The sequence below is a fragment of the Oryctolagus cuniculus genome, chromosome 13 (genome assembly GCF_964237555.1).
Source record: "Oryctolagus cuniculus chromosome 13, mOryCun1.1, whole genome shotgun sequence".
NCBI classification, from domain to species: Eukaryota; Metazoa; Chordata; class Mammalia; order Lagomorpha; family Leporidae; genus Oryctolagus; species Oryctolagus cuniculus.
Window position 1 is genome coordinate 100,599,393 of NC_091444.1, and position 27,158 is coordinate 100,626,550.

General features: G+C 44.2%; 1 pseudogene; it reads right to left on the reverse strand.

The window, feature by feature from the left end:
* The window catches only part of LOC138845040 (cyclin-K pseudogene), a 31,950-nt pseudogene continuing 4,792 nt past the window's right edge, over positions 1-27,158 (reverse strand).

Consider the following 27,158-nt stretch of genomic DNA (forward strand, 5'->3'; position numbering starts at 1 on the left):
CACTTCCTGCAGCGTGAGCATCCCACATGGACACCAGTTTGAGTCCTGGCTGCTCCATTTTTGATCCAACTCTCTACTATGGCCTGGGAAAGAAACAGAAGATGGCCCAAGTCCTCAGGCCCCTGCACCTGTGTGGGAAAGCCAGAAGAAGCTCCTGGCTCCTCATGGCCATTGTAGCCATTCATGGAGTAAAACAGTGGATGGAAGACACCCCCCACCCCTGCTTCCACCTCTATTTGTAACTCTACCTTTCAAATGAATAAATGAATCTTTTAAAAAACAAAACTCAAAAACACAAGTGACAGGTTGATTATGCACATATAATATATTATACACGAGGTCTACTGATTTCTCATATGGTTAAAATCTAGGAATTCACTCTATTTTAGTGGTTATTCTTAATCAATGAAAACCTGGGGTCGGCACTGTGGTGCAGCGGGTCAAATGTAATTCAACTCAAAGAAAAAAAAAGATGAAGGTATTTTGGTAAAACTAGAATAAACTAACATTCTTATGAGAATCCAAATCTAGGCAGTTGTTTTATAGGAAGCATGGTGTAAGGTAGGCAGGCAGCAGATCTTCAGACTCCAGCCAGCAGGAAAGGCAGATAGTCCCCTGAATGACATGACAATACTAAGCTAAATGAAAAATCAGGCCAACTTTTTGAATTAAAATTACAACTTCTATTTGGCAAAACAATTTTTGAGGTACCACACCTGAACCTTTAGTAAAGGTTCTAAGTCAACCTACCAAATTGATGTGATTATACAAACGGAAGGGCAAAGTGATTATTCCCCCTGACCGTGAGGGCAGAGTAACGTGGCAGCAGTGACAATTTCCCAGAGCAGTACCTGGAGAAGTGCTACAACACAACACTCCTTTGAAACCTCCCATTTTTTCTTTGAATCTCATGTGAATTTATTAGAATCCATGAAGGACTTGTTTTAGAAACAAAAGCAAAGGTTTCATATTCTTATTAAAATGCAGAATCTAAGTGATTTTTGGATAGTAGCAAAGAAAAACAGAACACAAAACTTGAATTCAGAATTTCAGTCCCAAATCCGAGGGCACAAAGGAAGACAAAATATACAAGCCAGCCCCATAATTCTTTATATAAAACTAGCAAAATTCGATAGTAAGAATTACATAAAGTAATCTTAAGAGATTATTTCTAAATTGACTTTAAAAAGCCCTTACTTCAATCACTGAAATGATAAATGTTTGAACATTTTAATAACTGATATTAATATTTTAACAACTGATACTGCAACTACATTAAAAGCAAACTCACAGAAAGCTGACAGCACAAGTGCGTCTTTTCTTTGCCCTCTATCGCATCTATCAAAACCAAGAACTGAAAAAAAAATGTAACCAAATCCAACAAGGGAGAAGTCACGGTACTGACAAGGGTTTCAAGAAAAATTAAGATCCATACTAAGTACAGGGAAGTACTAAATTCCAATTCCTGTCAAGTCTACATATTTTGAACACTTAACCCAGACCCAAGAGAGGAAAGATCACTTGCCCCATCAAATTGACTTTTTGGCCCACTAAGCTAGAGAAACTTAAACCTTTGCCCGGACCCCTACATGTGATCCATGGAAAGAGAATTTAGAATATAGTCAAAGTTTAAAGAAAGGCTAACCTCTGCACTTTATCACTCTCTTTTCCAAGTACATGCTTTTCACACCTTTCTCTAGTGTCCGGGGGACAGACACTAGAATCATCGAAGGCTGGCCAGCGCCGCGGCTCACTAGGCTAATCCTCTGCCTGTGGCATCGGCACACCAGTTCTAGTCCCATTCGGTGCGCCGGATTCTGTCCTGGTTGCTCCTCTTCCAGGCCAGCTCTCTGCTGTGGCCAGGGAGTGCAGTGGAGGATGGCCCAAGTGCTTGGGCCCTGCACCCCATGGGAGACCAGGAGAAGCACCTGACTCCTGGCTTCGGATCAGCATGATGCACCGGCTGCAGCGTGCAGGCTGCAGTGGCCATTGGAGGGTGAACCAACGGCAAAAGGAAGACCTTTCTCTCTGTCTCTCTCTCTCACTGTTCACTCTGCCTGTCAAAAAAAAATCATTGAAGACAAAGTATTCACACCAGTCACCCAACTCTAAGTCTACCATACATGTACCGGAGTGAATGACACTTAGACAAGCACCAGCAAGCTTCCCACACACAGCAGGCACACACCCAAGTGGGGGTATACAGCACAAAACAGGTGAAAAAAGAATCTCAGGAACTCAAGAACTTTTTAAACAAATTCAGAGAACACAGACTGCATGAACTGAAACAAAAAGGTAAGACAAGGCAAAAAGTGCGTGAGGGTGGCTAGAATAAGGGGAATTTAAAATATGACGTTAAATTAAAAATTACATTAAAAGTAATAAGACGTGGGGGTGGTACTATGGCAGAGTAGGTGAAGCCACTGCCTGCAGTGCTGACATCCCACATGGGCACCAATTCGAGTCTCAGCTGTTCCTGGCTTCGGATAGGCCCAGCTCTGGCCACTGCCATTTGGGGAGTGAACCAGTAGATGGGAGACCTCTCTCTGCTTCTGTCTCTTTGAAACTCTGCCTTTCAAATAAATAAATATTTAAAAAGTAATAAAACATTAACCACAAGGGACAGAAAACAGAAGTATCACAAAGCAAATAAGCAAAAAAGACAAAGAGGAAAGCTCTTGGAGAGAAGATGCTACATATGAATGATGAGGCCAATATACACAAAACTAGACGTCCTGAAAGAGAAAGTAGAGAGGAATCTCAAGAGTATAATAAAGTCAAACTTCCCTGAAATACAAGAAGATCTGAATCTACACACCGAAGGAAGCTCACCATATACCAGGAAAGAGTAATACCCAATAAAATTGTACTTATTCTTTTTTTTTTTTTTTTGACAGGCAGAGTGGACAGTGAGAGAGAGACAGAGAGAAAGGTCTTCCTTTGCCGTTGGTTCACCCTCCAATGGCCGCCACAGCCGGCGTGCTGCGGCCGGCACACTGCGCCTATCCGAAGGCAGGAGCCAGGTACTTATCCTGGTCTCCCATGGGGTGCAGGGCCCAAGGACTTGGGCCATCCTCCACTGCACTCCCTGGCCACAGCAGAGAACTGGCCTGGAAGAGGGTCAACCGGGACAGAATCCGGTGCCCCGACCGGGACTAGAACCCGGTGTGCCGGCGCCGCAAGGTGGAGGATTAGCCTAGTGAGCCACGGCGCCGGCCCAAATTGTACTTATTCTTATACCCTAGGGAAGTTGCTGGATTTTATACAAAAATTCTAAAAACATCCAGGCAGAAGTATGCTGGAGAACAAGGAATAATGTCCTTTCTATGTGAAGAGAGGAAAAGGAGTAGTACTCAGTTACCCTTCCAGTCAGTATGTCCTATTCCTAATAATACAAATGTCTTCCACTGGCATATTGTTAAATAATTACAGTATGTTATACCATGGAATACTACACAGCAATAAAACAGGAATGAGTTACTGAAACTTGCAGTCAGACTTACCCTGAATCCCATTCTCCCTCACTTCAGTCAGCCTCCGCCCTTTCCCAGTCACCTTGCCTCCTAGTTACAACACTGACAGCTCATGTCAATGAACCTCACAGGGCACTTCTCCACTGCTTTTCCTTAGTTTTCCTTCTTTCCTTCTGGATTTGATGTCATTTCAGAAAGCAAGCTTCTAGTTCAAAGAGTTTACTCAGATTCTCCTTGAAGATACAGGATACTGAGTGCTACAGTCATTAAACTGCCATCAATTTGAAGAAAGATAAAGAAATAAAACCTGGAGATACGTTTCCATCAGGACATGCCAAGTACAAAACTCCCAAATTAACCAGTGTTGCACAACTCATCATTTTAAGGATTAAATTTTATATTTTTAGAAGGAAGTTTTTAGGCAATAAAGGGCTTTGCTTTAGCCAATAAGCAATGGACATTTACACTTCTCCTACTTTCTACTTTTATTCCAAAATCCTACTTGTTCTACCTCCTACACCATTAACCTTGGTATAAGCCAAAATTAAGACATGATTACTAGGTTCCATACTAGTAAGCACCCCAAGTAAAGGAAGAAGAACCCAATTACTTGAAAAGAGCAACACCAAAAGAGTAATAAGATTCTTTGTGCCCAAATCCAAATATATTTCTTTATTCAAACAGCCATCATAAAATAAATTACAAGTTTTGGCTTCCCTTGTATCTGCTAGAAATTGTTAGATTTTAGACACGTTATTTACTACCAAAACAAATCTTAGAAATGTGAGCAAAATACTTATTTTACTATTCAAAAATGAGGAACTCCTTTTTTCCAATGAGCTCAAGACCACAGAGTCAAGTGGGAAACAGCGGCTAGAGTCCTTGCCCTTACTATTATCTCCACTGCATCACAAGGCCAATCAACGTATTACCAGTTATGCAACATCTAGTATTTGGCTATAGGACAGCTACAGTATAGTTATTTAACCTCTTTCAAAAAGGCATAGGGAGTCAGCCACAACCTGCCAGATGAGACCCCTGCATCCCACACTCACGATGAGTCCCAACTCCCAACTCCAACTTCCTAGGAGGTGACTGGGGTCCTGCCACCCAAGGGGAAGACCTGGAGCACATTCCAAGCTGCTGTTCAACATTTTCCCAGTCCTGGCCATTGGTGAGCACTTGTGGAGTCAACCACATATGGATGTTGTCCCCATGTCACAGAATGAAAAGCCTAAGTTAACACCACTTTTTGCTACCTTTATCTCTCAAAGGTATATTAACATTTTTTAAAAGCTTGATTTTTCAAAAAAATTTCAGAAACCATTTACTCATTAATTACTGTATTTTTCCAAATGGATTACATGCATTAAGAACCTGACCAAAGATCACGCTGTCAAATGATCAAACCATTTGACAAAAATCAAAATTTCTATTACTGCCACCTGCCCTTAAGTAACTAAGAATAAAACATCTAGAAGCTGTGCTATTAACTCATCTCACCTGTCCACAGCACAACACATCCCTGCCCCCTACCTCACCACCCAGAACCTGAGGAACCTACACTGCTTCTACCATCTCAGCCAGAAAAACTTTAAAAAGTTCATTAAACCTTGTTTCTCTGCATGAAATCCCACTAAACTTGATACTCACCTCTTAACAGAAAATGTTTTAGACCATTAAAAGAAATTTAAAGGTAAATGTTTCATTTTTGGTTAAATCTTTAACAAAGACAAGTCAGTTAAAATGAATTTTCAGTAACTACAAAGTAAAAACAAAATATCAAATTTAAAGGAGTGACAAACAACAAAACTAGGACAATTCTGGGAAAGGAAGCATCAGAAGGCAATGAGGTTAAGAAAGTAATACAAAAGAGCCAGCACTGTAGCACAGCATGTTATGCCACTGCCTGCAGCGCCAGCATCCCATATGGGTGCCAGTTCAAGTCCTGGCTGCTCCACTTCCAATCTAGCTCCCTGCTAATGTGCCTGGGACAGCAGCAAAAGATGGCCCAAGTCCTTGGGCCCCTGCACCCACTTGGGAGACCCAGAGGAAGCTCCTGGCTCCTAGCTACAAATCGGCCCAGCATCGGCCATTGCTGCTATTTAGGGAGTGAACCAGCGGATCAAAGAGCTCTACCTCTGCCTCTCAAATCTTTTCAAAAATAAATACAACAGGAAGTGGTACACCTTATCTGTAATGTTTAATTTCTTAAACTGGATGGGGACCAATACCTATTTCTGGAGAGCTACAGTTGGTCATCACCTCGCAATACTGTTCTTTTAACTGGCATTCACTGTTTCATGTCATGGGAGAATATAAACTAAAAAAGAAAAAGAAATCCTTCCAAAACGAAATATTGGGGAGCAGCATTGTGGCACAGTGTGTTGGGTGGGCTGTCTGCTACCTGTGATGCCAGCATCCCATATGAAAACCAGTTCAAGTCCCAGCTCCTCTACTTCAAATCCAGCTCTCTGCGAAGGCGTCTGAGAAGATGACCCAAGTACATAGGCCTTTACCATCCACACAGGAGACCTGTATGGAGTTCCAGGCTCCTGGCTTCGGACTGGTCCAGCTCTGACTATAGGAGCCATTTGGGGAGTGAACCAGCAGATGGAAGATCCCTCTCTCTGTCTTTCCTTCTAACTTTGCCTTGCAAATAAATCTTTAAAAAAATTTTTTAAACTGGTATTTTCCCTCCTGCTCCTAACAGTGACCCACAAGGCCTTTCTACAGCACACCCATGGCACCAAAGGCAGCACTACGAAACACCAAGGAGACAGGCATTTACCAACTATAACCTTTTTTTTTTTTTTTTTGACAGGCAGAGTGGACAGTGAGAGAGAGAGAGAGAGACAGAGAGAAAGGTCTTCCTTTTCCGTTGGTTCACCCCCACAATGGCCGCTGCGGCCGGCGCACTGCGCTGATCCAAAGCCAGGAGCCAGGTGCTTCCTCCTGGTCTCCCATGCGGGTGCAGGGACCCAAGCACTTGGGCCATCCTCTACTGCACTCCTGGGCCACAGCAGAGAGCTGGACTGGAAGAGGAGCAACCAGGACAGAACCAGCGCCCCGACCAAGAATAGAATCCAGTGTGCCAGCGCCACAGGCGGAGGATTAGCCTACTGAGCTGCGGCGCCGGCCCCAACTATAACCTTGAATAAGCTTTCCCACGTGTAACTTTAAAATGGTGCTTATCTTTAATGGGGTTGAGTTCTCCAGCTATAATTAAGTAAATGGCAAATAATCATCAGCACATACACTATAATAGTAAACAGCCGCCTTCTTATTATCAACAAACTGTTAATGCTCCAGTCTAAGGCCAACCCTTTAATTGTGTACTAAGTCTCAGTGACATTTCTCCAGCAACTGCGCCCCCTCCTGCCAACCCAGCAACTTCTCTTCAGGATCTGCTCCATCAGCACGTGAGTATGCTGACAGCAGTTGCCATAAAAAAGAAAAACACAAGGAACGCTTTTCTTTAATCCACATACCACTGCAGCCATAGCATTCTTCTCCATTCCCCTTTTGAAACAAACTTCAACAGTTTACGACGTCCATAGGTACTGCTCCCATCCTACTCACCTGGCCACATCTCAGTCTCTTGCTAGTCTCTCTTCACAGCCCTAACCTTGAACACCTGAAGTAACACAGGGATGATTAATCCCCAGCTCACTCTCTTTTCTCTCTACAGAAGAGGCAGACAAGGCTTACACTAGCCAATCCTGGTCACTCATTTACATACTACCCAAGGCTGCTTTTGCACTAAACTGGCTGAGTGTTCCTCAACTTAATGATGGTATGAAAGCAGTAAGCGTGGCCAGCATTGTGGCATAGCAGGTTAATTCTCCACCAGCATCCCAAATGGGCAATGGTTCGAGTCCCAGCTGCTCCAATTCCAATCCACCTCCCTGCTAACATGCGTGGGAAAGCAGTAGAAGTACTTGGGTCCCTGCACCCACTTGGGAGGTCCAGAAGTTCCTGGCTCCTGGCTTTGGATTGGCCCAGCTCCGGCCGATGCAGCCATTTGAGGAATGAACCAGTGGATGGAAGACCTTTCTCTTTGTCTCTCCTGCTCTCTATATCCTGTAACTCTGCCTCTCAAATAAAATCTTAAAAAAAAAAGACATCGTGGGGCAGGAGCCGTGGCTCACTTGGTTAATCCTCCACCTGTGGTGCTGGCATCCCGTATAGGCGCTGGGTTCTAGTCCCAGCTGCTCCTCTTCCAGTCCAGCTCTCTGCTGTGGCCCAGGAGGGTGGCCTGAGTGATTGGGTGCCTGCACCCGCATAGGAGACCAGGAGGAAGCACCTGGCTCCAGATTGGCACAGTGCTGGCCATAGCGGCTATTTGGGGAGTGAACCAACGGAAGGAAGACCTTTCTCTGTCTCTGTCAAATAAATATATATAAAAAAATGACATTGTGTACTTCAAAAATACATACAATTAAGGTTAATTTTATTTGCTGGTTTCCTCCTCAAATGCATGCAACAGCCAGGGCTGGGCCAGGTCAAAGCTGGAAACTCAATCTAGAACTTTCAAATGAGTAGCAGGAGCACAACAACTTGAACCATGGCCTGCTGTCTGCTATTATCCTCATTAGCAGGAATTTGGAATTGAGAGACAGCTGAGAACTGAACCCAGGTATTCCAATACTGGATACAGGTGTCTCAACCACTAGGCAAAATGCCCACCAGTAAGTAGTATTTTCCTCACATGTGTCAAAAAAATCTATCCAAAGAAACTTTTCTGAATTCCAGGGCCACTTTAAAACTGTTTTCATTTCTGATTACAGTTGTTTTTTCAAAGAAAAGCTCCTTTCTACATCCAATGAGAACACTACACAATGTTAATAGTTTTAACTTTACTACACTGCCTCACTAGTGGATTTCTACTGGTACAGAAAATGCATGAAATTATGTCTAACAGTTTATTAGTGAACTAAACAAGGTATTCAGGTTCATTTCAGAAACCCTGACATAAGAACCCAAGTCAGAGTATAAGCACCGATAGTACCTGTTTTTATCAGAAAAAAAACGTTTGGGGCCAGCTCTACGGCACAGTGGGTTAAAGCCCTGGCCTCTAGGGCCAGCATCTTATATGGGCATCAGTTTGAATCCTGGCTGTTCCACTTCTGATCCAGCTCCCTGCTAATGCACCTAGGAAAGCAGTGGAGGATGGCTCAAGTGCTTGGACCCCTGCACCCATGTGAGAGACCCGAAGAAGCTCCTAGCACCTGGCTTTGGATCAGCCCAGCCCTGTCTGTTGTGGCCATAGGGGAGTGAATCAGAATGAAAGACCTCCAACTCTTTCAAATAAGTAAATAAACCTTTAACAATAAAAAAAGAGTCAAATTAAGCAATTTTGACATAACCATCACGCTTCCAATGGTTTTTTTCCTCCAAAGTAGAAAGCAATGCTAAACTCTACATAGAACCTCAACAGACCCCAAATATGCAAAGCGATTTTGAGAAAGAACAAAGGTACAGGAGTCACATTCAGTGATTTAAAATTCTATTGGAAGGGGCTGGTGCTGTGGTGTAGCGGGTAAAGCCAATGCCTGTGCTGCCGGCTCGAGAACCAGCTGCCCCACTTTGATCCAGCTCTCCGCTATGGCTTAGGAAAGCAGTAGAGAATGACCCAAGAGCTTGGGCCACTGAAGCCACGTGGAAAACCCAGATGAATCTCCTGCTTTGGCCTGGCCCAGGCCCAGCCGTAGCAGCCACTGAGGAGTGAAACAGCGGATGGAAGATCTCTCTGTTCCTCTCTTTCAAGTAAATAAAATAAATCTTTAAGAAAAAAAAAAATTCAAAGTAAGCCATCTTGACATAACCATAAGCTTCCAATGGTATCTTCCCCACAAAACAGAAAGCAATACTAAATTCTGCATAGAACCTTGAAAGACTCCAAATAACGAAAGCAATTTTGAGAAAGGAATCATACTCTGGTTTAAAATTCCACTAAGAGGAACCAACACTGGGGCATACCCGCCACTTGCAGTGCTGGCATCCCATAGGGGTGCGGGTTTGAATCCCGGCTGCTTCACTTCCAATCTAGCTCCCTGCTAATGGCCTGGGAAAAGCAGCAGAGGATGGCCCAAGTCCTTGGGCCCCTGTACCCACATGGGAGGCCTAGAAGAAGCTCCAGGCTCCTGGCCTCAGACTGGCCGGCTCTGGCCACTGAGGCCATTTAGGGAGAGGAGTGAACTGGCGTATGGAATACCTCTTTTTCTGCCTCTGCCTCTCTGTAACTCTTCAAGTAAAAAAGAAAAAAAATCTTAAAAAATTCTATTAGAGGGATGGGCGCATGGTGCTATGGATGGTTAGATGAATGGTTGCCACTTGGGATATCTGAATCCTACATCAGACAATCAGAGAGCCCGTTTCAAGTACTGGCTACTTAGTAGTGTCAACCCAGTTTCCTACTATTGGACACCTTGGGAGGCAGCAGATGATGGCTCAAGTACTTTGCTTCCTGCAACTTACGTGAGAAACCTGGACTGAGGTCTGGGGTCCTGGCCCAGCCTGGCTGTTTTGGGCATTTATGGAGTGAACCAGCAGATGGATGCTATCTTGATCTCTCCCGCTTTTCAAATATAATAGAATTTAAAACTACAACTATGTGATAAAGTTACAGTAATTAAAACAGTATAGTGGGGCCAGGATTGTGGCACAGTGGGTTAAAGCCCTGGCCTGAAGTGCCGGCATCCCATATGGGTGCCGATTCTAGTCCTGGCTGCCTCTCTTCCATTCCAGCTCTCTGCTATGGCCTGGGAAAGCAGTAGAAGATGGCCCAAGGGCTGGGGCCCCTACACCCATGTGGCAGACCCAGAGGAGGTTCCTGGCTACTGGCATTGGATCGGTGCAGCTCCGGCCATTGATGCCACTTGGGGGAGTGGATCAGCAGAAGGAAGACCTTTCTCTCTCTCTCTCTCCCCCTCTGTCTGTAACTCTACCTCTCAAATAAATAAAATCTTAAAAACAAAAGTGTGAAACTGATCTTCTGTATATATAGAAAATCGAAAATTATTCTTGATATGAATGGAAGGGGAGAGAGAGTGGGAAAGGGGAGGGTTGCGGGTGGGAGGGAAGTCATGGGGTGGGGAGCCAATGCAGTCCATAAGCTGTACTTTGGAAATCTATATTCATTAAATAAAAGTTAAAAAAAAACAGTATGGTATTATAGAAATAAGATACATAAGGCCGGCGCCGCGGTTCACTAGGCAAATCCTCCACCTTGCGGCACTGGCACACCGGGTTCTAGTCCTGGTCGGGGCACCGGATTCTGTCCCGGTTGCCCCTCTTCCAGGCCAGCTCTCTGCTGTGGCCAGGGAGTGCAGTGGAGGATGGCCCAAGTCCTTGGGCCCTGCACCCCATGGGAGACCAGGATAAGTACCTGGCTCCTGCCATCGGATCAGCGCGGTGCGCCGGCCGCAGCGCATCTGCTGTGGCAGCCATTGGAGGGTGAACCAATGGCAAAGGAAGACCTTTCTCTCTCTCTCTCTCACTGTCCACTCTGCCTGTCAAAAAATAAAAAATTAAAAATTAAAAAAAGAAATAAGATACACAGAATAAAGGAACAGGAGAGTCTAGAAATTAACCCATGAATATATGGTCAACTAACCCTTGCCAAGAATATCAAGCATATACAGCTGGGAAAGGAAATGTTCTTCAATAAACAGTGATGGGAAACTGGACAGCCACATGCAGGGTGTCTTACACCATAGTAGAAAGTAATTCAAGGCTGGCGCCATGGCTCACTAGGCTAATCCTCCACCTGCAGTGCTGTCACCCCAGTCAGGGCGCCAGATTCTGTCCCGGTTGCTCCTCTTCCAGGCCAGCTCTCTGCTGTGGCCCGGGGCAGGGGGCAGTGGAGGATGGCCCAAGTGCTTGGGTCCCTGCACCCACATGGGAGACCAGGAGGAAGCACCTGGCTCCTGGCTTCGGATCGGCAGTGTGCCAGCTGCAGTGCGCCGGCTGCAGCGGCCTTTGTAGGGTGAACCAACGGAAGGAAGACCTCTTCTGTCTCTCACTGTCTAATTCTGCCTGTCAAAAAAAAAAAAGTAATTCAAAATGGATTAAAACTTGAAGTTTAAGGTCTGAAATTGCAAAGCACCTAGAAGACTACCCAAGGATAAAGCTCCCTGACACTGGTATCAGCAGTAATTTTGTACACCTGATATCAAAAACACCGGCAGGACCAGCATTGTGGTGTGTCAGGCAAAGCCGTGAAGTGTGATGCAGGCATCCCATGAGGGTGTAGGTTCCTGTCCCAGCTGCTCCATTTCCAACCCAGCTCCCTGCTAATGGCCTGAGAAAAATCAGTGGAGGATGGACCAAGTGCTTGGGCCCCTGCACCCACATGATAGTCCTGGAACAATCTCCTGGCTTTGGCCTTGCCTAGCCCGGGCCATTGTAGCCACCTGGGGAGTGAACCAGCAGACAGAAGATGTCTACTCTTTGTCTCTCCTGCTGCAGTCTGACTCTTTCAAATAAACAAATCTTAAAAAAAAAAGGTAGCTCAGGCAACAAGAACAAAAATCTGTAACAAACTATAAAAAGCTTTTGTGCAGCAAAGGAAACAAAAAAATGGCAACCTACAAAACAAAGAATTATCTATAAGCCATGTATCTGACAAAGTATTAATATCCAGAATATGTAAGGTACTTGATAACTTCACAAGGAAAAAGAAAAATAAGTCAATTAAAAATTCGGCGAGACAACCCAACACATTTTCCAAGAAGACATACAAGAGAACAACAGATCACAACAAGACCACAGCATCCATAATCATTAGAGAAAAAAACCAATACCACAATAATCTACTACCTCACAACTGTTAGGATGGCTGAAATGAAAATAAGACAAGTGTGGGAAAGGCAGGGGGAAAAGGGAGCCCTTGTAAACTACAGGTGGAAATGTAAACTGGTATAGCTATTATGGACATCAGTATTCAGGTGTCTCAAAAAATTAAAAATCGAACTACTATATGATCCAGTAATCTCATTTATATGCATATATACAAAGGAAGTAAGTATGCCTAAGAGATGTCTATGCTCCCATTGCTCATTGCAATTCATAACTATTCAGAACAGCCAAGATACAGAAACAAACCAAGTATTAAAGAACAAAAAAAGTGTACGCACACACACACACACGCACACACACACACACGGAACATTAAGTCACACAAAGAGAGATCCTGTCGTTTGCAACATTGATGAGCCCAGAGGGCATTATTATGCTAAGTGGAATAAGACAGAAAAGACAAACACTGTATGATCTCACTTATATGTGGAATCTGAACTACACAAAACAAAGGTGGTTGCCAAGTGTTGAGGAAGATACAGGAGGATGCTGGTCAAAGAATACAAACTTTCAGTTTTAAGAAAAACAAGTTCTGGTGGGGCAGAATGCCCGACTCCAGTTCCAGCTACTCTGTTCTTCAGATCTGGCTTCCTTCTAATGCAATGAAAGGCAATGTATGTGGGTCCAAATATCTGGGTTCCTGGCCCCCATGTGGTAGACCTGGTGTCAGTCAGCCTGGCCTAGCCCTGATTGTTGCCAGCATTTGGGGAGTGAAGCAGCAGATGGAAGATTCATCTCTTTCCCACACTGTTCATGTATTTCAAGTCATCACAATGTGCATCTCAAATACATTCCATCTCGAAATTTTTAAAAAGGGAACTATAGCTACTATTACAAACAAGGAAGAAAAAATGTGATCTCAGTAACAAAACCAAGTAGTTACCAGCCCCCCCCCCCAATTTGATTTAGCAGCCATTTCAGGAATGTAATCAGCATGCCATTACCAATCTCAAATGTTTAAGACAAATCTCCACTTACTACTGGTATACACTGAATGGACTAAAAGAACAAACTTCCCATTTATCAAAAGGACTACTAGCAGGAAAAACACAGCATTCCTAAACACGAAATAGTCCATTCATAGCCAGGCTAATGTACAACAGTTCACCATTACTGTGACAAACTGAGGAGTTGTGATAGCCAAGCCCCCAACAGAAAAGAGACATTTCCCTAGAAAGCAGAGGTTTATAGAAGTATTTGGAATTTTGTATAAATGTTCTGGTGGTTTTAATCCAACAGTATTCTCAAGGTTCTTCAGTTTTAACTCCCATGTGGTTACAATGTCACAAGGAGTTAAAAGGTCTACCTACTGGGAACTCCAAGTGAGTTTTATTCAGTCCCCAAATGTTACATTTGCTTTAAGAAAAAAAAAAAAAGATGCAGTCAGCCCTCCATATCCATGAATTCCTACAACCAAAGATCCAAGCAACCACAAATCAAAAATATTTAAAGGGAGGGGTCAGTGCTGTGGCATAGCAGGTAGAGCTGCCACCTGCAGAGCTGGTATCCCATAATGGGTGCTGGTTTAAGTCCCAGATGTTCTACTCCCAAACCAGCTCCCTGCTAATGCACCTGGAACAGCAGAAGATGGCCTAATGCTTGGGCCCCTGTACCCACGTGGGAGACCCAGATGAGGCTCCTGGCTTCAGACAGGCTCAGTTCCAGCCACTGGGGAGTGAACCAGTGGATGGAAGACCCTCCTCCCCTTCTCTTTCTCTGCCTTCTGCGAAACTCTTTCGAGTAAATAAATACATCCAAAAAAATACTTGGAGGAAAATAGTGCACCTGTACAGAACACGCAGTTTTTTCCCCTTCATTATTCCTTAAATACAAACTATTTACCCAATATTTAGCTATGAGGCAGGATGCCCCTGGAGCTCATGGAGATCCCAGGCAAAAGGTCAGGGAGCCAACAGGGAGGCAGCCCCAGGGACATCTGAGTGCTGCTTAAAGAAAAGAAGGCAGGAAAGCAGAAGGACTGGTCAGGAAGGAAGCTGAAGATGATTGGCATCAGCAATGGGGAGGCTTTAGTCTGCATTTTAACAAACTACACAAGGGTGTGAGAAAAGTTCAGTCTGGGAGAAGAAAACTGGCAATTCAATTTGAGATGTTACAATAACCATAAAATGTCACCTGAGATAATCAAAGTGCTACATAATCCAGCCTGGGGATGCCAGGTTAGAGCAACTAATTCCCAACTGAAGCCAGAAAAACAGGAAATGAACTACCTGGACAGGAAAGAAATGTTACCATCTTCAAAGAGCTGAAGCACACAGGAGAGTTGGTCAAGTGGAAATGGATGCATCTGGCTCTGGCTCGGGCTCTGGCTCGGGATGTCTGTACCCAGTCTTAGAGGTAATGGGGAAACACAGGAAGACCGGTCCACAAGAGAGCATCCGTGCTTTTTCTTCTTTTTCACAAGCGATTTAGCTGGATAACTAAGTGAAAGACCCTCGTTTGTAACCAAGACAGAACTCACAGTATGTTGTTAGGTTCACACTTAAGGAAATTCACTCCTTACTGAAGCTGTTTATTGAGCCAATAGGGCTGGTGAGCACTTTACTCAGAAAGTAGCCCAGTACAGGCAAGACTCCCACAACGCTAGCAGGAACCCCTTGCAGACAGGCACTGCCCAAACCACACTGAAGCCCCTGTTCCCATCTCACGTGCAGAGCACCCCAATTTCGTCTGGGATACCCTCTTCCTTTCTATACTACAATTGTCAAGCATGACACAAGGTATCCTGCTGTTAACTGGCTTAACTAATCTTCAAGTTGATCAGAAAAACTCTGGTTAAAAACCAAGGAAAAAGGTGGCAAGTTATCTCATCCAGGCAGCTCATCCCAGCAGCTCCCAGAACAGACAGGATGCTGGGTGGGGGGACGGATTGGGGAACAGGTGGCTGTCCTCTAGGAGAGAACTGCAGGAGGTGGGCAGCTAGCCTGTGGCAGGCCCAGGCCTGGAGGCAGCTGCGGTGGGACTGCGTGAGTGGGGAGCAGGCATGGGGATGGGGTGGAAAGTTGGGGTTGTAGGTGGGCAGTAGCCAAGGGCTGAGGTAAAGAGGCTGGGAGGGCGGTAGCGCAGGTGAGCAGGTGGTCCTAGGCAGAGGGGAGATTGTGGGGAGACAGGTAGTGGAAGAAGGGGACAGGGACTGTAACAGGAGCTCTGGGTCTTCCATCATGGACAATAGGCTCTGGTAGCCCTATCCAGGCATGTAGGAGCTGGGGGTGGACATCCCCATAATGGAGCTGGAGGGAGGCAGGGGCATGGCGGGCTGGAAGAGGAATCTGGACTTTGGGGAGGCGCAGCCACCATGTCTGACAACTAAGCCTGTTCCAAGGTGGTATCAAGAGGCAGTTTTCTGGTCTGGAGGGGGGTGGGCTGGTGGCAAGGGCAGGTGAGCCGTCTCAGTTTGGGGATTTTAGGTGGCAATGGTCCTGCTTTGTTCTCTTTGGGAGAGACAACCACGGCTCGTGTAACCTGCCGGGGCTGCGAAGATTGGCTTCGTGGGCTGCTGCTGTGGAGCTGATGGCCGGGAGTCCTCCCACTGGGGCTGCCAGGTCTGGGAGCCTCGGTTATGCTTGTGGCCCTTGCAGTGTGGTCTGAAGAGATGGGGCCTGTGGTGAGAAATCTATTGTTTCCCCTTGGGAGTAAAGGTCCAGGATCTGGTGGCAGAGGTCTTCCAAAACATCCACAGGGACATCCTGAACAAAATGCTCTCACCATCAAGTCCAATCTTGTGTTTCCAGTTTGCACAAACTTCCTGAAAGATAGATGGCTGCAACTGCTATGACGTCTGGTTCCTACTGCAGTGACAAGGTGGTACAGAGTGTGTCACCTACAAAGGTCTACGGCATTAGAACCAGCTTCTGAATATGGCTTTTATTACTTTTGAGTTGCTCTGCATATCTGAATAGGAACTGGCATCTATGTTCTTCCTGTACGTCAGACTTTATGGTTCACAGTAAGATTCCCTCCAGAACCATTACCTCATCCTTCGGGTCATCTCCAAACAGACCAAACTGGACACCATTTAAGAAACTACAAGCTGTTTGATCTCACCCTTCTTGGCAGTACTGGTTCTCAGTGGCTGGGTCAAGTCCTCCCGTCTGAGCCAAGCCTTTCTTACCCAGTACTAACATGCTTCCCTGCAGCCCAGGTCTGCCACTTACTGAAGGGTTTACATTTTCTTCATTCTACTTCATTTACTGAAGTACACTTGTTCTTTCCAAAAGGTCTCTGAAAATGTTAAGACTCCCCTTGCTCAGGCATGCCCCTTGGCTAAGTCCCCTTGCACACTGTGGCCATCTAGGATGTACAATCTCTGATCTTAAAAGGTGTACTTGAAAGAGCCACAGAGAAGGGGGAGAGAAAGACAGAACTCCATGCAGGTCTCCCAGAGGTGGCAGAGACCCAGTTCTTGGGCCATCATCTACTGCCTTCCCAGGCACATTCGCAGGAAGCTGGATCAAAAGCAGAGCAACCAGGACCCAAAGCTGCACTCCAACATGGGAAGCCAGCAGCATCACGAGCAGTGGCTTTACTTGCTTTGCCACAGTACTGGCCTCCAAACATGTTTGCTTAAGACAGCACTGTAAAATATAAATTGCACTGTGTGCATTTTGTTCTATGGCACCATTAAACACCTGTGAGGTGAAAACCAGGAAGCATACACTTAAAAATACTCTGGAGGGGGCTGGCGCTTTGGCGCAGTGGGTAAAGCTGCTGCCCGCAGTGCCGGCATCCCAAATGGGTGCCGGTTCAAGCCCCAGCCGCTCCACTTCTGATCTGGTCTCTGGGAAAGCAGTACAAGATGGTCCAAGTCCTTGGGCCCCTGCACAACCAGGTGGGAGACCCAGAAGAAGCTCCTGGCTCCTGCAGCCAACTGGGAATGAACCAGCGGATAGAAGACCTCTCTTTCTCTCTGCCTCTACTCTGTGTAACTCTTTCAAATAAAGAAATCTTTCAAAAAATTCTGGAATGTGAAATTAGTGTTTTCATTTTTAATAAGTAAATCCATCACAAGCAGAAATTAGTACGTGTTCAGTAGTTTAACTTAAATGTTTACCATACCCAGTACTGAGAGCTATTTCCTAGAACCCGCACTGTGGCACAGGCACGGCAGGTGAAGTCTCTGCCTGTGACACCGGCATCCCATATGGGCACCAGCTAGAGTTCTGGCTGCTCCACTTCTGATCCAGCTCCCTCTGCCTGAGAAAGCAGTGAAAGACGGCCCAAGTGCTTGGGCCCCTGCACCCATATGGGCGACCTGGAAGAAGATCCTGGCTCCTGGCTTCAGATCGGCCCACCTCCCGATGTTGCAGCCATTTGAGGAGTGGACCAGCACACGGAAGATCTCCGTCTTTCCCTCTCAAATAAAATATTCCTAACCTGATGCAGAAGACAAATACTGTAACTGGTAGACAACTTGAGAATAAACTGGAAGCTTTAATAACTAGGTGACAAACCACACTACTTTGTACATCCACAAAACCGATTAAAAAAAAAAAAAGACCACCAGCACGACTATGTTTATCATAGTTTTGAAAATACTTCAATTTCAACTCAACACACACACAATTATTTTTCCCATTTACTCTTTATAAACTGATAATAATACTCAACGAACCCTGGTGGGAAGTATTCCAAAGGGCCGCACACAAACAAAAGCCACCACACTTTATTCCTCCTCTGGCAGGACAGAGTCTTAAGTTACCACAGGTCAGAACTCACGGGAAGTATTTGAAAGCAAAAATTAAATATAGAAAGTAGGAGATTCTCCTATTTAGGTCTCAACCAACTTATTTGGAAAGGACTTGAGACTATCAAATTCAATGTCATTCTTTAGCAAAAAACAAGGAGAAAGCAGCAGTCAAATGACTGTATGATTTGCTCACACTGAGATCACTAATAATCAGCAAAACCACAACGTCCACATTGAGACCAATCTACTGCTCTTCCCACTTCATATTCTCACTTTGATTCTTTTACCAAAAACCATTGAAATAATACATCCAGACTTAGAAAGCATACTTTAGCAGACACTGAATCTAGTCAGTACTGAGCAGTCAAAGAATTCTGGCTATACGATTTCACTGTAGAGGAAATAAGACCACAGCCAGAACAAAGGAAGGAAAGGCGATTCCGACACTCACCCTGAAAGTGGCTGCTCCCAAATATCTGGGGAAGCAGCTGTGTGCCATACCTTGCCTAGGGAGGGAAGATGTCCTAAGCTCAGCTTCTGTAACTCCTGTCCTGCCCCAGGTATCTTTTATAAACATACCGGACCCAAATGATTCAAAGTGTAGTCCTGAGTCACGTAAGACCACAACTTAAACCCACCAATGCTCTAATGGTTAAGGTATGACGCAGATGAGCCTATAAATATTGTAAGAAACCTGGGTTAGGCCGGCGCCGTGGCTCACTAGGCTAATCCTCCACCTTGCAGCGCCGGCACACCGGGTTCTAGTCCCGGTCGGGGCGCCGGATTCTGTCCCGGTTGCCCCTCTTCCAGGCCAGCTCTCTGCTGTGGCCAGGGAGTGCAGTGGAGGATGGCCCAAGTGCTTGGGCCCTGCACCCCATGGGAGACCAGGAGAAGTACCTGGCTCCTGCCATCGGATCAGCGCGGTACGCCGGCCGCAGCACGCTGGCTGCAGCGGCCATTGGAGGGTGAACCAATGGCAAAGGAAGACCTTTCTCTCTGTGTCTCTCTCACTGTCCACTCTGCCTGTCAAAAAAAATTAAAAAAAAAAAAAAAAGAAACCTGGGTTAGATGCTCAGTTCTCAGAAAATGACTCCCACCGAGCTCGCTGGCGTTAATAAACTGCTTTCCATGCTCCACTGTCTCTGGTGTCTGTCTGAATGGAGTTTTCCCACCCCAAGTTTCTGTAACACAACATTTTTCAAGTTTTTATCTTGTAGGTCCTTAACATGATGTTCTGACATGTACCCAAAGTCCAATGAATGAAGTCTTGGAAATAGCACCACACAAAACAAACCAGAAGCCCCGGATGTACTTTCTGGCCTTCCTCCACGGACACCAAAATTATCTGGAAGGATTAGATAGGGGTAACCTCTAACACGAAGAAACACGGCTGACAAACCAAAACTGCAGGAGTACCCTGACCAAAACTGAGTATCTCCACCTGATCTTGATCAATTCCAAGCCAAAGCAGAGGGAAAGAAACCAAAATACACAGAATCCTAGAGTCTACAAAATCTCATGTGTTGTTAAATCGAAGGATGGCTTTTTAAAAACCACATACATTCTTAAGAATAAGCAGTACTAGGAAAAAATTAGTAACAATTTTTTAAAAGTAAACATTACAATATTCACTCAAGACAAATTCATCTTAAAGAATCCAAAATTCCAAATTTTTCAAAACACTGGTAAAGAAACAATTTCAGAGCCTATAATTTATTCATTCAAATATCTTCACTTCATTCTTTAGTCACTGAGAATAAGTTTTAATTATTACAAGCAATGAATAATCAGAAAATACAGGAAAATAAGACAGAAGTCAAGTGGCTTATATTGTTTCAGATCAAAAATAAGATGGGATTAAAGAGCTGGGTCTGATCTGCTAAGCAGCCTATGGCTTTTCAGCAAGATGAGAATTCGACCAAGCGACTATTTGGACTGGAACAGATAGCTCACATGGTTTCACAGCTTTGCTTTCAACACTCCTAAGTTCAAAGGTAAAATCTGCTCACATAATGGCTGCATTCTCCCTCCCCAACCCCTACAAAATGACCTTAGCTAACAGAGTCACTTATTAAAACAGCGATTCTGAAGGACAAAGGAAATGGAGACCTACACATGAGAACTTCTAGGGATGCACAAGTGGCTTGCACTGGGCTATACTTGGAAAAGGTCACCACTCACCACCACAAAATCCCCTATTATTCCATCTAATATACTATGGAAACTAAAACATTTAAGGAAAGCACAGTAAAAAATTAGCAAAAGTTTGAGATGTAGGATTTTAAATGATTTCATTCTTCAAGTATATACAGATCTTATAGGATTATAATAAAGCAACCAACACTAGTCTAACAAGTAAGGCTACTTAAGGGATTAGTCATAATAGTTTGCAATTAACACACCAACCATGTACACAATTTGTCAAGTTTATAAGCTAATTGATCATATATTTTCTTAGAAAGTCTGAATAAATTATGCACTTTGTAAGTTGTACAATACTAAAACAAGTAGCTAGAATTCATATAAAGATTTGCTCACTTATTTGAAACACAGAGCATCAAAGAGGCACAGAAAAAGAGATCTTCGATTTGCTAGTTCACTCTTCTAAATGACTACAATATCCAGGGATACACCAGACCAATCCAGGAGCAAACTCCTCTGCCATACAGGTGGCAGTGTTGCAAGCACTTGCACCATCACCCACTGCCTTCCCAGTCACTTAAGCAGAAGTTCAATCACAAATGAGCAGCCAGAACTCTGATATGGAATGCCAGCATGTTGCAAGTGGTGGCTTAACCTGCTGCAGCACAATACCAGCCCCATAAGAGTTAATCTTGTAATTTCACTCTAATCTTAAATGCAGATGGAAAAAAAAACCTGACATCAACTCTCTGAAGGTTATTGCCCCTCATTTCTGAATATATCAAATGGCATATAAAACAGGAATTTATTAACCACCTACATTTATAAGCCAGACTGATAATAAAATCACTACCTACCATGCAAACCACCTATGTAAATAATTACAAAGTAGAAAAGAGGTAGGTTCCAAGAATGCTTCATAAAATCAGCCGTTATTCTGAAGGAGAAAGGTAGGTAGGTAGGAGTGGACAAAAGATCATTTTCTGACTTTGAACAGCCCTAGTCTCAACTGTTGAGGAACAGTTTTGTTTTGTTTTGTTTTGTTTTGTTTTTTTCTGTGCAAACTGTTTAACTCTTCATAGTATAGAGTTGGTCTTCTGCGTATAAAGTTAATTGAAAATGGATCTTAGTGGAGAATGGGAGAGGGAGAAGGGGTGGGAGTGCGGATGGGAGGGTGGGTATGCTGGTACTTACGAAACACATGAAGTTTGAATTCTTTAAACAAAAGGTTTCTTTGGGGGTGAGGGGAGACCATTATGGCTTGAAAATCCATACAAAGCGACCACAGCACAGAGAGGTTCAGGGTTCGGAGCTTCACACTGGGGCAAGTGGTGGATTTAGCGACAGGAGCCTTGAAAGAATGAGAACTTCAGACTTTCAGTAATGGTGATTCAGAATATTTTAACTCCTCAAATCTTCAGGATGCATACAAAAGCAGAAAATCTGCCCTGAGAGGCCAACTTCCATGCATCAGAGAACAACGCTTTCATTGCCGTGTCCTCCAAATACACTGGATGGGACGATTACCCCCATAAGGATGTGAGGAAAACATACCCATCTGGACAATTCTGTTGCCAATGCAACATAATCAAGACCTGAAAATTCAGGCTTAAAATAAAGGACACGTACCTAAAGAGCACTCTGGCCTTAAGGCATGTGGATCCGGCTGAAAAGCCCATGGGAGTATTTCAGGCATGGAAAGTCAAGACACTCTGGCAAAAAAAAACAAAACAAAACAAAACAAAAAAAAAAAAACCACACACCTAAATGAAAGATCTCCGCGAGTGAGATCCCAGTGGAAAGAACAGGTCTTCAAAGAAGGAGGTACCTTTCTCTGAAGGGAGGAGAGAACTTCCACTTTGACTATGACCTTGTCTAAATAAGATAAGAGTCGGTGAACTCAAAAGGCTTCCATAGCCTTGGCAACTCATGACAAGAGCCTAGGGTGATTACTGATGCCATAAACAAGAATGTCAATTTGTTAAGTCAACAACAGGAGTCACTGTGCACTTACTCCTCATGTAGGATCTCTGTCCTTAATGTGCTGTACATTGTGATTTAATGCTATAACTAGTACTCAAACAGTATTTTTCACTTTGTGTTTCTATGTGGGTGCAAACTGTTGCAATCTTTACTTAATATATGCTAAGCTGATCTTCTGTATATAAAGAGAATTGAAAATGAAAAAAAAATAAAGGACATGTATTTAACTTTGTAGTCGAACATTTTCACTCAGGCAGAAAGGGGTAAGGAAGATGACGTGCAGATGGGAAGGCCAAGTGAGCTTGAGGTTCCCGAGAACCCAGCAGAAGGAATCAAGGACAGCGTCCAACATTAGGCAAAGACAGGAACGCTCAAGTCGAGAACAGGCTTAGGAGTGTCCACTGAACACAAAAGTGGTGGCTGCTCAACAAACAGATATATTTGGGCTTGAAATCAAAGGAGTGACAGAAGCTTTGGATACCTACCTACACCCTACCCCCCAAAAAAAAGCAGCCATCTAATAGTCGTAAAAGGAGTGAAGTAAAAAACAATTACAAAAGCAGAAGGGATGGGGTGACTGTAAGGGCTATCTTCAGACAAAAAAAAAATACCTAAGCAGAAGTTAAGAGAGCACAATTAACAGTTACAAAGAGACTGAGGAAATTTTAGATCTAAAGACCAAAGAGAAAAAAATCCTAGTAAGCCACTGCCCACACAGGCAGGCCAGTTCAGATTCCAGTCACTACAGTTCTGGCTGCTAATGCTCCTGGGAAGCAGCAGATGCCAGCTCACATACTTGAGTCCCTGCCACCATGCGGGAGACCACAACTGGGTTCCTGGCTCTTGGCTTTGGCCTGGCCCAGTCCTGGCTGCTGCAGTCAGTAGGAGAGTGAACCAGCAGACGGAAAAATATCTGTCACTCTGCCTTTCAAAGAAATCCATCTTTTCTAAAAATAGGGACACCACTTAAAAAAAATCCTAAAGGCTCTCAAGCCGGGAGGGGAGTGCAAAGCAGAAAATGGACCTCCCACTGGATCTCTACCTATAAACAGAACTGGGCAAACAATGAGTGATAATGAAAAGTACCTTCAGGGGAAAAAAATGCCCAAGGATAAATGTTTTTATCTACCTGAAAAACCATTCTTCAGACATGTCCCCACATACAGTCTCAGAAAATCATCCACAAAAACAGCTACACATCTTTTTGCAAACGTGAAGACAGGACACATAAAGCAAACAACACTTTACAAGTGAGAAATGAAATCAACTATATAAGAAATTAATTCCACCTGTCAGAGAAAGGCAGCTCAAGTAAAGTTGATATAAAAGCTTTGTATTACATATTTATTATTATTAAGACCCTGGCCTATGAACAGAGATCTCCATAACATCTGAAGACTTGACTATCCAAAGATTTTCACAACTAACAAAGTACCCAGATGAGGAGAAAATCTTAATTCCAAAACCCATAAAAATTAGATTTAACAAAAGAAGGACAAACAATAATAGTTGACAGATTTAAAACACCCTTCTGAACAGATGTGGGCTAAACAGGAGACAAATCAAAACTGAAATCACATTTAGAATTTTTAAAAAATGACATCACTCTTCAAGCCTGCCTCAAAATCTATGCAGCATGAAGAAAGCAGCAAAGCTTAAAAAAACTTACATGCTAACAAATAAAACTGGTCTGGGTAAAACTAAACAGGGAACTGAGGGCCTGGGGATTTTATTCCATTTTTCAAAAACAGTCAATACTGATAGTTCTATGAAAGTTGTATTTTAAAATTACTCAAACATATAAAATTATTAATCCTAGAGTTCCAAAAAGTGCAGTTTTACAAGTAAACCCTTAGTACTAGCAGCTTCTATCCTGTAAGTGCCTCCTAACAGCAGTTTCAGTGTGTGTACTGGTGCACATGATTTACGTTTACAGGAACAGCAATCAGCACAAACCCCAGAGGGAGGGCAGAGGGCGACAGACCCTCACTCTGCAGCCTATCGCACCTCCAGAGCCATCCCCACCACAATGCAGATGCTTCTATGCAAAACAGCTCTTCACAAGCCAACCATAAAGACATTTTATTCATCATTCTTCCTACCCAAAATCCTCCAGGACATGTTTTACTAGTTTTTTGTTTTGTTTTGTTTTGGCTACCAGCAGATAGGTGCTCTATGTCCATCTGTCTTTCACAAAAATAATTAACTCTCAAGCAAACTTGGCAGAGGACCAGTCTAATACCCATATTCTTAATGATAAAACACATTCTTTACCGTCTAGCTCAGAGTTCCTCCATTCTCTGGTACTCTCCCTGTGTCTGCAGTGTATGAGTATTTAAGTCAAACTTGCACATCTATCCCAAAACTCCTTGAACTACAAACTGCTAGATATGGGTAAGTGTCCCCAGTTTGTCCTAACAGCTCTCATTTGCCAACTGCCCAGCATTTCCCTGCCAACTCTACAGGAAGAAGCCCTAGTTGACACCTAGGGCTGCTGATCTCAAAACAGTAGCTTTTATTTGAAAGTCAGAAAGAGACAGCTTGACGGGTGAGATCTTCCATCCGCTGACTCACTACCCAAAATGCCTGTAACATCCATCCAGGGCCGGGCCAGGGCAAAGCCGGGAGTCAGGAACTCAAGCCAGGTCTACCACAAGAGTGGCAGGGACCCAATCTCTTGAGCCATCACCCGCTGCCTCCCCCAGGGGGCGGGAAGGAAGCCAGAAGCTGAACGCAGGCCCTCCAGTACAGATGTGGGTGTCCCAAGCTCTGCTGAACTGCTATGCCAAATGACTATTCCCCGAAACTTTATGATCAGAAGAATAAGGATAAACCTAATCATTTGCTGCACTATGGTTCAGGACCTTAACTAAGTGCTTTAAAATTGTTGTATACATCTAATTACATTTAGCCTCAGGACATTCATATGGGGCAGACACAAAAACTCAGGAATGTGCCTACTGTCATCTAACTCTAGGCACCTGGACTTAAGCTAACTGAAAGAACACTTCTCTCCCAAAGTACACATACAAGCAGGCATCACTAGTCCCTGAGCACTAGAAGTACGCAGTCACTCCTCTCACACTCACACTGTCTACAACGAGTACCTGCTGAATCCACTATGCAAATACTAAATACAAGCATATCAAACTTTTAGCAAACACTCGAGACAATCCTAGTTATCTTATGCCATAAAAAAACCGTCCCTTCAGGATACTATGATTGACTGACTCTAAATGACAGGATGTGCGGGGATTTCATTTTTCCTCCATTCTGTTTCCTACATTTTCTATAATGAACGTGCACCAGCAAAGAAACACTTCAGTGCAGACAGCACCATGTGGCCCACGGACTCATCCGAACTTGGCTTTGCATAAACACGGTACTGCAGAAATCCACACGTAAAATTTTCTTTCCAGAAATACGAAGATATGTCAAAAAGCTAGACAGTATTCTTCAAAACTGTACTGTCCCATCCAGGGGCCACCACCAATCACATGCTGCACACCAGACACACTCAATGTGGCCAAGCAAAGCTGTAACATGCTGTAAATGCAAATTACACACTGCATTTTAAAGATTCTGCACAAAAAAAGAAATGTAAAACTCCTTATCAATTACATGTTGAAATAATAATACTTTGAACAGGTCAGGATGAAAACCACTAAAATTTAAATGTTTAAATGAGGTTACTAGAAAAGCACACAGTTTGCACTAATGGCTAACACTATTTCACTGGACAGCGCTGCTCCAGGACCAAATGCTTCAGATGAGGCCAGCAGCAGGGGCACCATCTGGCCATCTCATTTAAAAACAGATCCCAGAAGTGCTGAAGCAGACTGTGCATTTTAACAAGCCTCCCAGAGGATCAACATACACCTTTAAGACTGAGAGGACTGTGACAGAATCCCATGACTTCCCTGAATCATGACAATCTTTTAATATACCTATTTACTGAAATGCTACGAGGTGTCAGGGCCTTCCTAGACATCAGGAAACAAGGTGGATAAAGTAGATGTAAAAATAAATTCACGGCCAGCACTGCGGCTCACTAGACTAATCCTCCGCCTTGAGGCGCCGGCATACCGGGTTCTAGCCCCAGTCGGGGCGCCGGATTCTGTCCTGGTTGCCCCTCTTCCAGGCCAGCTCTCTGCTGTGGCCAGGCAGTGCAGTGGAGGATGGCCCAAGTCCTTGGGCCCTGCACCCCATGGGAGACCAGAATAAGTACCTGGCTCCTGCCATCGGATCAGTGCGATGCCCCGGCCTCAGCGCGCCGGCCGCAGTGGCCATTGGAGGGTGAACCAATGGCAAAGGAAGACCTTTCTCTCTGTCTCTCTCACTGTCCACTCTGCCTGTCAAAAATAAATAAATAAATAAATTCACTACCTGTTTCAGTGGAGCTTGCATTCCACAAAAGACAAACAAATACAGAAAGAAAATGTTTTCTAACACTTGTTTAAATCTGTTCAAATATAACTGATGTATCATGGAAGAGTAACACTTCTGTGCAATTTCACAAGCTACACAGGAATTTACAGCAGTCAAGACACATCTCAAACATCTGCCAGCTATCTTATTAGCTCATGCTGAGTTCCCAGTCACATCACGGTGACAACTTCCTGTAAGATTTTAGATAAGCACCTATCCATCATTTCCTAATAACTTACAGTGTTTCAACCCTTCCAATGGACACCCTCTTCCACAAGAAGAGTGCAGGTCATTGTCAGGGTAAAGTACCACTTATTGCAGTGCTAAAGTATTCCTTAACCATCTATTATGTACAAGAGCACTTTAAGAAGATGCTGAAAAGGGGGCTGGCGTCATGGCGCAGGTTAATCCTCCACCTGCGGCGCCAGCATCTCAGATGGGTGCTGGTTCTAGTCCCAGCTGCTCTTCTTCTGATCCAGCTCTCTGCTGTGGCCTGGGAAGGCAGTAGAGGATGACCCAAGACCTTCTGGCCCCTGCACCCATGTGGGAGACCCAGTGGAAACTCC